The sequence below is a fragment of the Lipophrys pholis genome (assembly GCF_963383615.2).
Source record: "Lipophrys pholis genome assembly, chromosome: 11".
In the NCBI taxonomy this organism is placed as follows: Eukaryota; Metazoa; Chordata; class Actinopteri; order Blenniiformes; family Blenniidae; genus Lipophrys; species Lipophrys pholis.
The window spans coordinates 9,232,925-9,246,455 of NC_137631.1; the positions used below are offsets into that span (position 1 = coordinate 9,232,925).

A 13,531-nucleotide genomic window follows, 5' to 3' on the forward strand; every position below is an offset into this window, starting at 1 on the left:
CCGATAGTCAAAAGGCATTTTAATAAAACTTTAATAATTTGATAAGTTTGATAAAACCGTGGGATTCTGCTTGAATTGTGCACGTGAGGTCACTTCCCTCACATCATTTCCCTCACAATGGAAAAATTTAAGTCAGATTATTTGGGGATCTGTTAAAGTCCTTTGTCTTTTCTAAAAGCAATAAGGTTTATTTCTTCTAAGTTCCTTTAGGACAGAAGACAGTGGCAACAGGAAAGAGAGCAGCAGGACACGAATGTCAGAGGTTTAAATAAGGCAAGCTCCATCTGTCCAGATTGTAATAATTTAAACTAAGTTTTAAACCTTGATTTTCTTTCTTTCTTTCTTTCTTTCTTTCTTTCTTTCTTTCTTTCTTTCTTTCTATCTTTTTCCTTCAGGGTGCAAGCACTTGAACTTGAGCAACAAGTAAAATCATGACAAAAGAACTGAAAACTACTTTTCTACACCATATTGTTAGAGCAGTGTTTTGTAACTCTCAATTCATCTATTTTCTATACCACTTTATTCAGTTGGAAAGAATATATGGTTCATGGTTCAAGCCCTATGAGAGGGTCTTATTGGCCTCACACTTTGCAAACGTCTGATCAGCAGCAAATCTTAAAAACAAAATCTCAATTTCATGTGTCAACAGTTTGAAAGTGTCCCTGTTATTAATTTCAGAGAGGGGTGAAATGATGGCAGATTAAAACATGTTTTAAAACCATCACATTGACTTAGTCCCCTATGAGAAAGTCAGACAAGTCTTCAGTCAAGGCTAAGCTACAATCAAATTATCTTCATGACTTTTCGTTCTTTTTATTTGCTCACCGCGTCTACCTCACGAGGCGATTCAACCAAGGCAAATATAATTTCACTCATCCATCTTCCACATTCTCTTCATCCAGAAAAGGTGAAGAGGGGTTGGAGGCGGCTGTGGCTCAGTTGGTAGAGCAGGTAATCTCTAAATCCCAAGGTTGTCTACCGTGTCGAAATATCCTTGGGCAAGACATTGAACCCCAAGTTTCTCCAGGTGGTGTGAGAGCACATGGCATGGCAGCCTCCGTCGTAGGCGAGGGAGAGTGTGTGAATTGTGTGTGCATACAGTGAAGCGTGAGAGATCATGAAAGGCACATTCAGACTGCTGAAGCAGTAAAAATATGATATATGAGTAAAGTCTTTTTACTGTTCATCATTTATTTATACACATGATATACCGCTCTACAGGTCGCCCAAAGGTTCACAGCCAAACCAGCTAGTCCGTGTTGTTGTGTTGCCATACAGAAAAGCTGATTATCATTCAACATCATTACATAATTAGGTAGACAATCCTGAATTCTCCAAGGCAATTAACTGAACCAGATGCAAACAAGGACATTCCTCACACAAATCATTGCAACATAACGTGCATGTCCACAAATAGCCCCCCTGCGCTAGACCACAGGCAAAACTGGGATTTTAAACACAGTGCAAATGGATGATTCAGAACATGTATGTTTTCCTTGCCTTCTTAACTTCCCCCTACGTGCTGCAGAGGACCAGTAACTCACAGGTCTGCAGGTGGGTGAGATGAATGATCTAGACCCTAATGCGCAAATGACCTGAGAAGACCATTACCTCCCGAGAGCAAGATGAATGCAGGTGGGAAGGGACATCAGCATTGCTCAGTGGCTGTGACAGCAGCGCGTCTCTCAAGTGAGGCAGGGTAATGTGAATGTATCGCTACACGGGAGGTTGACTATTTCATAAATGAAGTTGTCTAATGCCCACAGCCGTCTGCTTGAGTCATTAGCTTCAGGTTTCCATCACATTGGGCCCAGCAGCTCTGGCTTCTTTTTTTTTTTTTTTAAACACAGCTTGGGCGGAAAGATGTAAAAGTGGACATTTTAATATCACGCTTGATGACACTTCATGTACAACAGTTTGCTTTCGACTTGACTAATCTAACACAGATGTCATTAGTTTTACAGTTCATTACAGGTCAAGCCATTTTCCCATGTAACCGCAGGCGGAGCCTGACGGCAGGTGTCAATTATGAATCCTGGATGTACTGTTGAGAGCCTGTTAAGAGATCCGAATAAAAATTCCGGACAGCGTTCCCTCACATGAATGCGGCTGCTCACATGTGTTTTATTCCAGTGGGAGGAGTGGCAGGATGCTGCCACGTCAAGTGTGGGACGCATTGTATTGCGGTCCTTTCAGCGAGCGGCGTCTTTTGAAAGCAAAGCATAGTAGCAAGCAGGTGGAGGGGGAAAAAAAAAAAGAAGGGAGCAAGTGCACTCTGGAGAGAGGCACTAACAGTGATGGATTGTTCATATGGGAGAAGCCGAGATACACAAAGCTCTGCCTCCTGGATGACGGCAGAGGTAGGAATTAACAGCAGCGACAGATTAAAGTAATGTTCCTGCTTTGTTCTTGTTGTGTCTGAGTAGCTGGTACCCACGTTTGCTACCCTGAGCTGACATGGGTGAGACGTGAAGATGGATGGCCAGATTCTTATCCCCACTGCAGAGGAGGAAGAGGAATGTCGGAATGACTGAGTATCAATTCCCCACTTCCACCCACCTGAAACCATGCTGTTCTAGCGCTCGCACCAGTCTTAAAAAACAGAGCATTCTGTACAATTGTCCCAGAGCCAGATGACAGCATTGCAGATGTAGCCGGGTGTGGCGAGAGAGCGTAACAGGAGGAATGTCAGGCCAAAAGGAATATTTGAGGGTTGGAGGGGGGAATGAATGTTCCCGCTTGGCTTGGATAATAGACCAATCAAACATTTATGAGTCCCTGTATCAACCTGCGTGGCAGAGTTTGTGCAGCTGACCTTAAAACTAGTGTCAGAGTGGTCAGAGGGAGATTTCTGTATATGACCTCAGTGAAAAAAACATGGACATGGATCTAGACACACACACACACACGCACGCACGCACGCACGCACGCACGCACGCACGCACGCACGCACACACACACAAACAAGAGATCGTTTTTGTGTGTGTGTGTGTATGTGTGTGTGTGTGTGTGTGTGTGTGAAAAGGCCTTTAATTTGACATCTAGTTAAACCAATCCCCCTTCCTAAAAAAGCAATCTTGTTCCTTGATTGTCTTCCAGATCCTTGTGTCTGAAATCTGACTGCCATCTGGTTAGTGGGAAGTGAGAGAGAGAGAGAGAGAGAGAGAGAGAGTTATCTGGATTACTTTACATACACACGTCATTTGTTTACATCTCTTCTCACAGATAGGGCAGGTTTTCCTTCTTTTAAATGTACTGTATTTTCAGATGAAATCTATTTAAATAGTAAATAGTATAGTAAAAACCTTTTGGGACTATTTGCACATTAAGATCTACTGCACAAAAATATGGATGGGAATCACAAACTCCTCTTAAGTGAGCGCAGGCTCATGTTTCTGAGATCTAAAGGAAGTCCCGTCGTCGTAGCAAACTCTTGTCCCTGTTCAGATCTTTGCCAACAGCTTAGCAATGCTGACAATTAGGATCCACGCAGGATTGTGGCAGATCTCTGAGCTGAGAGGGCTTTGTCAACTGCAGTGAAATCCAATCATCCAGCAGCACCTCTGTCACGGTACTCCTGGCTTCCATTTCTTGGGTTTTACTGTGAAACGAGCTCACCTCCAGCAGAAGTGGGAGCAGCAAAGTGCTTTAATAAAAGCACACGGAATGGCGAACACGGAAAGGGCCTCGTCGGACTGGCTTCCGCTGTTAAGTGATCAAGGTCAAGGTGTAGGAATGAAGAAGAATCTCGTGATGAAGTTAGTGAAGCTGCTGGACTGTGAGGTGACATCCTATTAAATCCTTTATGGTGAAGATATTAAATCTGTCTTTCATCGGAGCATACTTTGATCCACACCACTTTGATATTTCAATGAGAGGCAGTGGAATGAAACTAATTTAATTAATACATTAACCGTTTTGATTCATCAGCTGATTAGAATGGTGGTGAATTAAGCACAGCGTCCTATCTCGTGCACCATCTCTGCATGTTGTTTCATGGCAATAATTACGGAAAGAGGCCCGCCATCAGATAATCTCAAATTCAAACGAATGTCAATCTCACCGTCTTCAGTCAAACTCACGTCCCACTTTGCATTCATCTCCTATTATCTGGAAGTAGGGAATGTCAGAGAAAAACGCCTTTACAGTGTTTTTGTTTGTTTTAAATCAATCTCAACTCGGTTTGCTAAGACATTTGAACAACGCTGTTTGTGGAGAAAATGTTTCTAGGTCAAGCCGTTTCAGGCTGGCGTACCATTACCATTTTCTATCGGTTCAGAAAGATGCGCGCTCTCTGAATCGAGTGTCCTCAGCACGTCTTTGATAATTCTGTGAATGCAGGGTTTTCTGTGTGACCTTCACTGAACATCCCATCGCACGCCTACTGCCTATCAGTGCTTCCTGAGGTAATTCACTGGCTCAGTTTCACAGTTCAATGGCTTCTACAGCACAGACAAGCCCTCCAAACCTGTGAGACCAAAACCTGTCAATTATTCTGAAAACCCTGATACTGTCAGCCACTGTACCAATCCAAAACTTGATAATGACAGAGAGAGGCATTAAAACCGCGCAGGGACAAAGGGACGGTGGCAAGGTCGGGAAGTATTAGATACCCTTAAAGTGATGACATCTGCTGCCGGCGTGATGTGAAATGTAAAGCCACTGCAGGGGATCAAAAGGGTGTCAGAGTGGACACAACATTTAAATCTTCTCGTGGGACTTAACATCGACTCTCTCTGACATTATTCTGCCCAACAGAGAATGGCTCCCATTTCTTTTTTTTTCTCAAGTCATGACAAGGAGCAAATGGAGCAATGCTGCAACAATACGGTTCCCTACCTTCTCACACAAGCCTGAGAGAGCACAATATTCATCCTTGCTGACAGTTAAATAATAGATGTACCAAAAAAAAGCAATTTTCTTCCTGAACTCCATCATACTATGAACTAAGAATCCAGAATTTGAAGAAAATGGAACATGCTGCCTGCATGTCATATAGCCCCGCTAACGTGAGTGACAAGAAGATATACATTTTTCTGGGATTGTATTTGTTGAGATTGCAAGATATATTGAAGCACTGCTGGAGAGGTCACGAGGGCCATTCTGTTGTATCTTTTTTGTTATGTATTTTGTAAAAACAAGAAGGAAATAAAAACAGTACATGGCTGTTCATTTTGTTCAGTCAATGAATCTGAAAACAGAAATGCAGAATAGACTGCTGTTTCATAGTGAAAACCAGGGTGGGTGAAGACAGTAAAATAGAGGGAAAATCTCTCTGGTGTATCATATATTTATATCATCGATGCACCAACTGTACATCTGTTTTCTGTTTTGGTCAGTGTGTTAAAATATTGAGCACATTCTGGATTTATCGGTCTCAGCCATGAGCAGACTGTAAAACAGTGCGAATGAAATCTCCGTAATTCCAGATAGACTGGCAGCATCACCAGGGGCGAGCACCCTGCAAAGAATCCTTCAGTGCACACAGCTCCAGCGTGCACCACTGCAGATGTACTGCGAGGAGCCGAGGCACAATGAATGAACATGATCTCAGGTATGATCCCTAAACACAAAATATCATTCCCAACGCTCTGCGCTGCATCTGTGGCTACAGGCCGTCAGCCCAACATCCAAAACGCTGCTTCTCCTGGGTTTGGACACCAAGGACTGATGGGATTAGGAGTGTGTGGGCTGATAGGGCTCGGCTCTGATGCTATCCCTCAGATATACATCATTATAGAGAGGGGAATCCCACAGGCGCTGGGATTAGCCCGCTAGATTTTCACTGCAGGTGATAAGGGAGAGAAGGAGAGGCTGGCAGAACTACACAACATAATGGAGCGATGGGAAAGAAGAGATAGGAGGCAGCCAGAGGACTGCGCTTGCTCTTGTATTGCGTGTGGTAGGAAAAGCAGAGCGCTCGAGTATGAGCAAATGTGAACAATAGCTACGGGGGAATGACAACATTGAGATAGGTGAATGGTGCAGACTCTGTGGACAAAAACGCGGGATTCATTTTTACAGCTGGAGGTGAAACTGCAGGGAGATGATGCGAGACGTCGTCTTTCTTAGGCTTCTCACAACCAACCGGGGATCCAGATTTGTGAAAGGAAGTGGGTGGGGCTCAGGGATTGACACATGGAGTTCATGGGAGAGTGTGTGTCTACATGCCAATGGGTGTTAATGCATTGTAAAGGAGGTATTTGTGGTGCAGCAGTGTCAATGTAGCATTGATCTTCTGGTTGAACGGTCGCCCCAGAGTCTGAGGAACTAAACAATCCCAATGAAGACCAGTGAAATTCCTCTCCTTTAGCCACACAGACACAGTTAAACCATATAGAATAATCCCCCACGTATAGCCCCAGCAAAGGCACCTCAGCTCTCTCGCTCACATATCAAACATGTATTCCCTCAGCCCTCCAAATCCCAGCTTAACCCTCACCCCGCAAAACCAGGCGGCTAGTTATCACGGCGGCTTTGACATTAGCATGCACGCCCTCTCTCATTTGGGAGATCTCCTTAAGAGTCAGGGATGATAAAAAGCTTTCCTCTTTACCGCTCTTCCGTTCCTGACTTTGACTCACCCTTCCTCTGCCTGGACCTGCCTGCCTCTAACTATGAGTCGGAGATGAAACGCTTCATTTTCTTTCTTTCTCTTTTTCTATTATCATGCAGTGCTAGCATGGGCCTGCTTGACATTTTTCTTTTCTTCTGCTCTTCTCCAGCCCCTCCGTCTACACCTGCTGACACTTGAGAAACAACTGCTGTCCTATGCAAAAAAGCAGCCCTTTTCCTTTGCCATCATGCGCCAAGTCACCTTTTACTTCAGTTCCTTGTTGTCATGATTGCAGCCGACTCCTTGAGGCAATTTCTTTTAATTACTGGATGAATGGCTTTTCTGTTTTAATAGAGGTTTTATGAGGACTGAGCATCTGCATGAGCCTGCAAACATGCAAATGCAGCAGCAACAATTTATGTCTGTCAGGCCGCGAGTCTTCGATCAGTCAGGAGATGATGAAACTAATATAAACATCGCTCCGAGTCTAATTTGTCATTCCATGTTTAGATTTCAGCCCTTGCTCCTTACATTACTCCAGAAAAGCCAGGGGCTAAAAATATATTCCCACAACCTCAGTATAATACTTTGATAATGCAATTACACTGCTTCGTGGCTGAATGGGGAGGGCAAAGGCACATGAAAGTAGGGTTGGAAGCATGAAGAGGTGACGGAGCTATGGATTATAAGAGAACGTGATAATAAAATGAAATCGTCAGACACTCAAGCGATTATGCTAATGAACTCATCCCGTATTCATCATAGGTTAATCGGCATGCAGGCGAGAGAGCGGTGGCATTTTCTTGAACACAGAAAAGCTTTGATGGCGCAGGCAGCGAGTCGCCCAACCTCTGGAAAGTGAAGGCCTGAGGCGGGGTTAGAGGTGAAAACTGAATTTCAGAGGGTCAATTAATAAAAAATACTGAGTTGTTTCCTTAGTTATGAGGCAAGTTTTGGAGTTACTTGCATTATTAATTGTGGTGTCAATGCCTGTGTATTACAGCGAGGAGAATGAATGCAGAAAAGCACAATCAGGATGCTGCACACACGAGTGAAATGCACCAAACCGTCCTCTCACTGAAACCTAATGAGCACGAGAGCCGGGGCAGACACGCAACTCGTCCTGACTGGACAAAGATATGAAAGTGACCCCTGTGACCTTTGTTGTCTGGTCAGGCGATGGGCGAGGGGAGAAAAAAACAAAAAACGTGAAAGGTCTTGTGGATTAGTGCCTCTGTGTTGGAAAAGGGGAACTGGTCCAGGAGCCTCATCACACTGACAGCAGATTAGTGCTCCGCGGCGCCAGAGCAGACGGTGCAAGATTAACTTTGATGTGCGATTCCACACAGAGCAGCCGCTGGATATCAGCTCCCTCCACCAAATGGCCCCTTAACTCAGAGTTTGCGGCGTGTGCATTCGTGAGTTACAGTATCTAAAAATCTGCAGTTTCATAGGCAGATGCCAGTGCCACCAGATTGTAGGGACACAAATCGGATTCATGGGAGATTTTTACCCAACATTCAGATAAATTCACATAGAAATATCCACCCACTATAAATAATTTCTCAATGCCTGTGAATTATCATTTTCAGCATCAACTAGTGTTTTGTTGTTTTATTAAAGGAGCATGTCGCCAGCATCACAGATGCGCCAGTTTGTGGATGAAGAGGAGCTTGTAAAAACAGTTGCATAATGTCTACATAGGATCTCAAGGAGCTTTTTCCAAGGATAAACCCTGATTATGTCACTGTGGTGCAATCAGGGTTAGCAGACTTTGAATTTGTAAGATAAACCCTGGAATTTTGGTGTTGGAAAGAAACACGAGTCTATCCAACTGGGAGGGTTTGAAGAAAAAGGCTTTAAAGTGACTTACTTGGTGAAAATCAGAAAACTTGCCTCAAGTCTTGTAATTGCAAAAGAAAAAAATACATTAACTAAATTGTTTGAACTGCTGACATGTATTTACTACAGCAGGGCGTAATGTCTTGATCAAAAGGTTTTGAACTTCTAATTATAGAGGATGAAAGGAAGAAGGAGCAAATGTGGCTCAGCTTCCAGAGTGAGTCTTTTCACCATCGAAATGTTGTTAAATGTCACTTTGAGACTGTTAAACATGTGTCATATTAGTAAAGATTGTCTTACAAATTTGACCATACACAGCCGCGCTTGCATGTGAAATGATTGATTTTGATGGCAACTAAAGAGTTAAAGTTGAACCCACCAGAAAAGCTTGCGAAGGTACGTGGAGTTGGTTTGTCCTCCACTATTTCCAGATGCTGAGAGAACCCAATGAGCTGCAATTTCACACAACTTGATCCGGAGCCTGCACTAGAGGAGTGGTGCCAGGAGCAAACATGCTTATTTAACACTCCCTCGTAGGGCAACCAGTACTTTTACTTTTACTTGGTTTGGTTTTAAACACTTGTGCACAGAAGACGACACAAATGACCAATACAACGCTGTTTGGTTCTGGTAGCAGAAAACACCAGCAACAGTTAACAACCTCCCACTTCTTTTTGTTTATTTTAGCAGATGACAAACAGCTGCAGGGTGCATTACTGCCACCTCCTAATCTGACTAAAAAAACCAAAACCAAAAAACAACAACTCCTCTCTGCCTACGAGGAGGCTTCTTTTTCACACAAACACTGTGGGAGCCGTCAGTCATGGCTTGACAATCAGGTCGTTTAAAGTAACTACATCAGTTAGCTTTAAATCACTTTCAATTTACTCATACAGTGTGAAGGTTACATTGAAGGTGAAAGCCTGATTTTTTTTTTTTAAACCTAATACTGTATGCCAGTCTTTTCCATCTCATATTTCTATGCTTCATTTGCCAATCAATGATAAGAAAGTGACATTAACGCCCATTCATAAAGTACACTGAGAGGAGACTGTTAAGAAATGTAATAAACGCTATTAAAGCTTCAGATTTACAGGAAGTGATGCCAACATTTTTTCAACCTTCTGTACTTTTCTCTCCAGAATCCATCCATTAATATTCATCTATTGCAGTTTAACCAAAGTCAGAGTGCACCCAGGACAGGTCATCCCCGGCCAAACACAGAGAGACACACAACCGCACACCTACTTTAGCGTTCACAGGAAACACATGCATGCATGCACAGAGAGCACATGTATTCAGCCCTCAAGCCTGTAATTGAATATGAGATGTTCTCATGGTGAAGTGAGAGCGCAAACTACTACTTCAGTGTGACCCAGCAAGAATCCAATCCGAGTAAACAGGTGAAATGTGAAGAAATTACCCTAATGATTTTGATGTTGAGTTTAAAAGAGACGGACTGACCACAGAGAATCAAGGACTCATCTGGTCTGTGGTTGCCACCAGGCAGAGCGAGAAACACTGTCATTGTTACAAATGAAAACACAAAAATGAAAAAAATAAAAAAATCTCTCTCTCTCTCTCTATATATATATATATATACACATTCAGGGCTTAAATTAAACAAGTACCTGAAGTAATACTCAGTTTATGGAGGAAAAGAAAAGGTCTCAAGATAATACACCAGATTCAATTTTTCCTATACTCAACACCAGAAAACTTCTACAATTTGTTTGAGCTGCAACTTTACGCCTATATCAGCTTTTTACTGCAAACAGCTGCAGCTCCTCGTGTATTCAGGTTTGCTTCCTGCACACACACACACACACACACACACACACGCACACACACACGCACACGCACACGCACACACACACGCACGCACACACACACGCAAACACGCACGCACACGCACGCACACACGCACGCACACGCACACACACACACACTGTACAGGATACTGTAAGCAGATACACAACTCAGGACAGAAATGGCCACGTGGTTTGTCGCACCAATGAAGCCTTTTTAAATTCCTCAGTGAGCGTCTTTGAAACAAACATAAAAGTACAAATTCCAGCCGTTTAAAAAAAAAAAAAAGACAGCTGCAAGTTCAAAGGGACACTTCAAACCTCGCAGTGAAACTGAGGGGAATAGCGGAGGTTGGAAAGAGACAGAAAGAGTGGCGGAGCGTTAAAATGTACTGAGCGCTCTCTCAGAGAGTGTGGACGGGAGCCAGACTCACGACAGCAGCGAGCCCAGATAACAGCGAGCACCAGGAACCAGCGAGAAGTGGGGAAGGTATTGGGAAGAGCTGCATCTCGCCGAGCAGCTGCCGACTGGCCTCTGGGGCCGAGTAAAGCTACTCGCCGCAACCATATCTACCATCGCAATCCCCTCCTCTACCCACCTGCACCACGCTACATCTTGCACATTGGGACATCATTACTTTTCCCATTTCTCTCCACGAGACTTCCCCTGTCAAATCAAAGAAATGACACAAGAAATAATAACTGAAGGCCATGGCCAGAACAACAACAACAATACCAAAAGGTCATTTTGCCGGTGAAAATTGGTCTTGCATTCACACAATCTATCAGTCATCAAGGGGTTTATTGCTGTGTCTGCTTTCGCAGTGGGGCTGACTGAAGCCTGAATTAAACTGACCCTGGGCCACTATGTACTTAATGACACAACTCCCATTATTTATAACTTCAACATCTTTGTCGCAGCAGAGGACAAGCCTCCTGATGAATAATGATGTTGAAGCCATGAGGACAGGCGCAGTGAAAGAGCAACGCCGGCCCCACCGCCACAGACGCCACAATCAAACATAAGCGTTAGCAATCGTGACTGAATGAAGGTTATTCATTTTAATCACACTACAGCACGCCCTTCCTTCCACTATCCCCGGGGGTTGCTATATTTAAGCACTTTTTCATTTCTTCTCCTTTTTTTTTTTTTTTGGCTGATGGCAAGGCAATCGCTTTTGTGGGATGTCTGCCCTTGAAGAATCAGACAACAGAAAGAGATATTTATACATACTGTAGATGCAGAGTGAGTGAACTGTATCTGTGCTCTTGTGTGACTCCATGGCATTAGCAAATCAAAATGTACACATCCCACCCCCTTGCATGCTTTTAGCCTTTGTTTCTCTCCCTCTTTCTTTTTTTTTTTTTTCCTGTAATGTTTCCCATCTGAAACATGTGATGTGGGTTTTGTACCTGCACTCTAAGATTAGCTGTGTGTCCTGAGGGAGCGAGAAACACTTGGAACGCTCAGCTCACATTTTTCCCATTCATTTGCCTTTTTTCTAATTGGACTTCTCCATCTGTTGAGGTCTACAAATTGTCTTGTGGGGACGCTACTGCTAAAACATCCTATCAAACACACAAATACGTTGGGGACTCACTTCTTGGAGTTCTGCCATATTTGTGTGTGTGTGTGTGTGTGTGTGTGTGTGTGTGTGTGTGTGTGTGTGTGTGTGTGTGTGTGTGTGTGTGTGTGTGTGTGTGTGTGTGTGTGTGTGTGTGTGTGTGTGCACCTGTGTGGCGGATGATCAGAAGTCCAGCAGCATACAGCCTGGAGATAAGTAGATATACTGCACACGCTGAACTCTGATTTGAAGCTGGCAGAATTGGCTGCTTGGGAAATTAATCTATCCACCACTGAGCAGATCTGTCTGCGGCGAGTGGCATACTTTAATAAGAATAATTTCACAAGATGACAATGTTGATGGGCGCGCAAAATAGCGTCAGTCGCATTGACTGTACATCACATGAGCATCTAATAGCTGCTCCTCCACTGCAATCCCTAAAGATGTTGAGCAAACAGAATTAAAGTGGAAGGAAAATGAAATTCCAAAGTTTTTGGATTTATTCTCCCTATCCTAGCTGGGAAGTGTTAATGATATGGAAAATTGTGTTCCTTGTCACTCTTTACATCCCATTGACTGGGAGTTGAGTACTCAGGAGTGAGCAGTGGGATGTGTGACAGTGTATTTGTGGTGATGATTACAGCCCATTAACTTTGATGGATGCCGTCGCATAGAAAAGACGATGGGAGCTGGAACCACGGCAGCGCAACTTGTTTTCCATCACATACACGTGTCCACAAAATCGCGAAGAAGTGAACTGTAGAAAGGTCCGAGCAAAATTGATTTTCCGGAGACGGCTCCACCTTTGCAGGTGACTGAACGTCACATTATATAGGTAGAGGCTGGATCGGGGCTGTGCACGCTCAGGCGTGATTCCCCTGTGACCTCCAGAGAACGGTGAGATCAGGAGCATCCCACATTACCACGGCCAATGCATCATGAATGTAAATGGTGTGTGTGTGTTTCCATGCATGTAGGATTGTCTCTGTTTGTGCAGGTAAATGAGACTAAGCTGGATCTGAAATTAATTGCGGTGTCAGGCTTTATTAATGTTAACTGTCTCTGCAGCTTTCTTTGCTTGTCTTCGCCTCCTGGCCTTTGTCAAGCCAGGACTCATTGTATTCGCGTATACCCGTTTGTGTGAAGATACGGCCATGTATGCCAGAAATCTAACTCCTAAGCTCCTCTACAGGGATTAAGGACAATTGGCTAAGGGGACGAATACAAATAATAATCGGTTGTTTACGGTTTTCAGTAATGCCATGAAAAAGAAAATCCCCACATAGAAATGCAGTCCTTAAGCGGTGGAGGTGCTCCTCTGTAGGACACCTGCAGTGAGACATGCCAGCAGAAAATCCTCTAAGTGGAAGCCGAACCTGCTCTGCAGCAACACCTCGGCAGAAAGTAACAATCTCCACTTTCACATCCATCTACTTATAATGACGCTTTGAAAATGTTTCCACTCCTTGTTCAGTGAAATCCAACCACACCAGAGAGCATTGACAAGATGGGATTAGGATTAATGTTTTTTTTATTTTTTTATTTTTTTACTTTCAACTTTGATGTTTACCTGGTGTGAAATTGTTAGTTTTTAGCCCAATTTACTCTTTCGTGAAAGCAGACACTTTGCACTTGTACTCTTAGAAAAAAAAAAAAATCACATGAACTCAATACGATAAAAAGAAAGTTTCAGCAAATTTTGACATATTCACAACTATAGCCGGAGAGGATCTACCAGGAGTTAAAAAGAGCTCTGATCT

At 43.5% G+C, this 13,531-nt stretch overlaps 1 protein-coding gene across 1 annotated transcript in view; it reads right to left on the reverse strand.

Moving 5' to 3' along the window:
* The window catches only part of LOC308116862 (A-type voltage-gated potassium channel KCND2-like), a 39,707-nt gene that overhangs the window by 7,809 nt on the left and 18,367 nt on the right, over nucleotides 1–13,531 (reverse strand). The gene's annotated exons all lie outside the window — the stretch shown is intronic.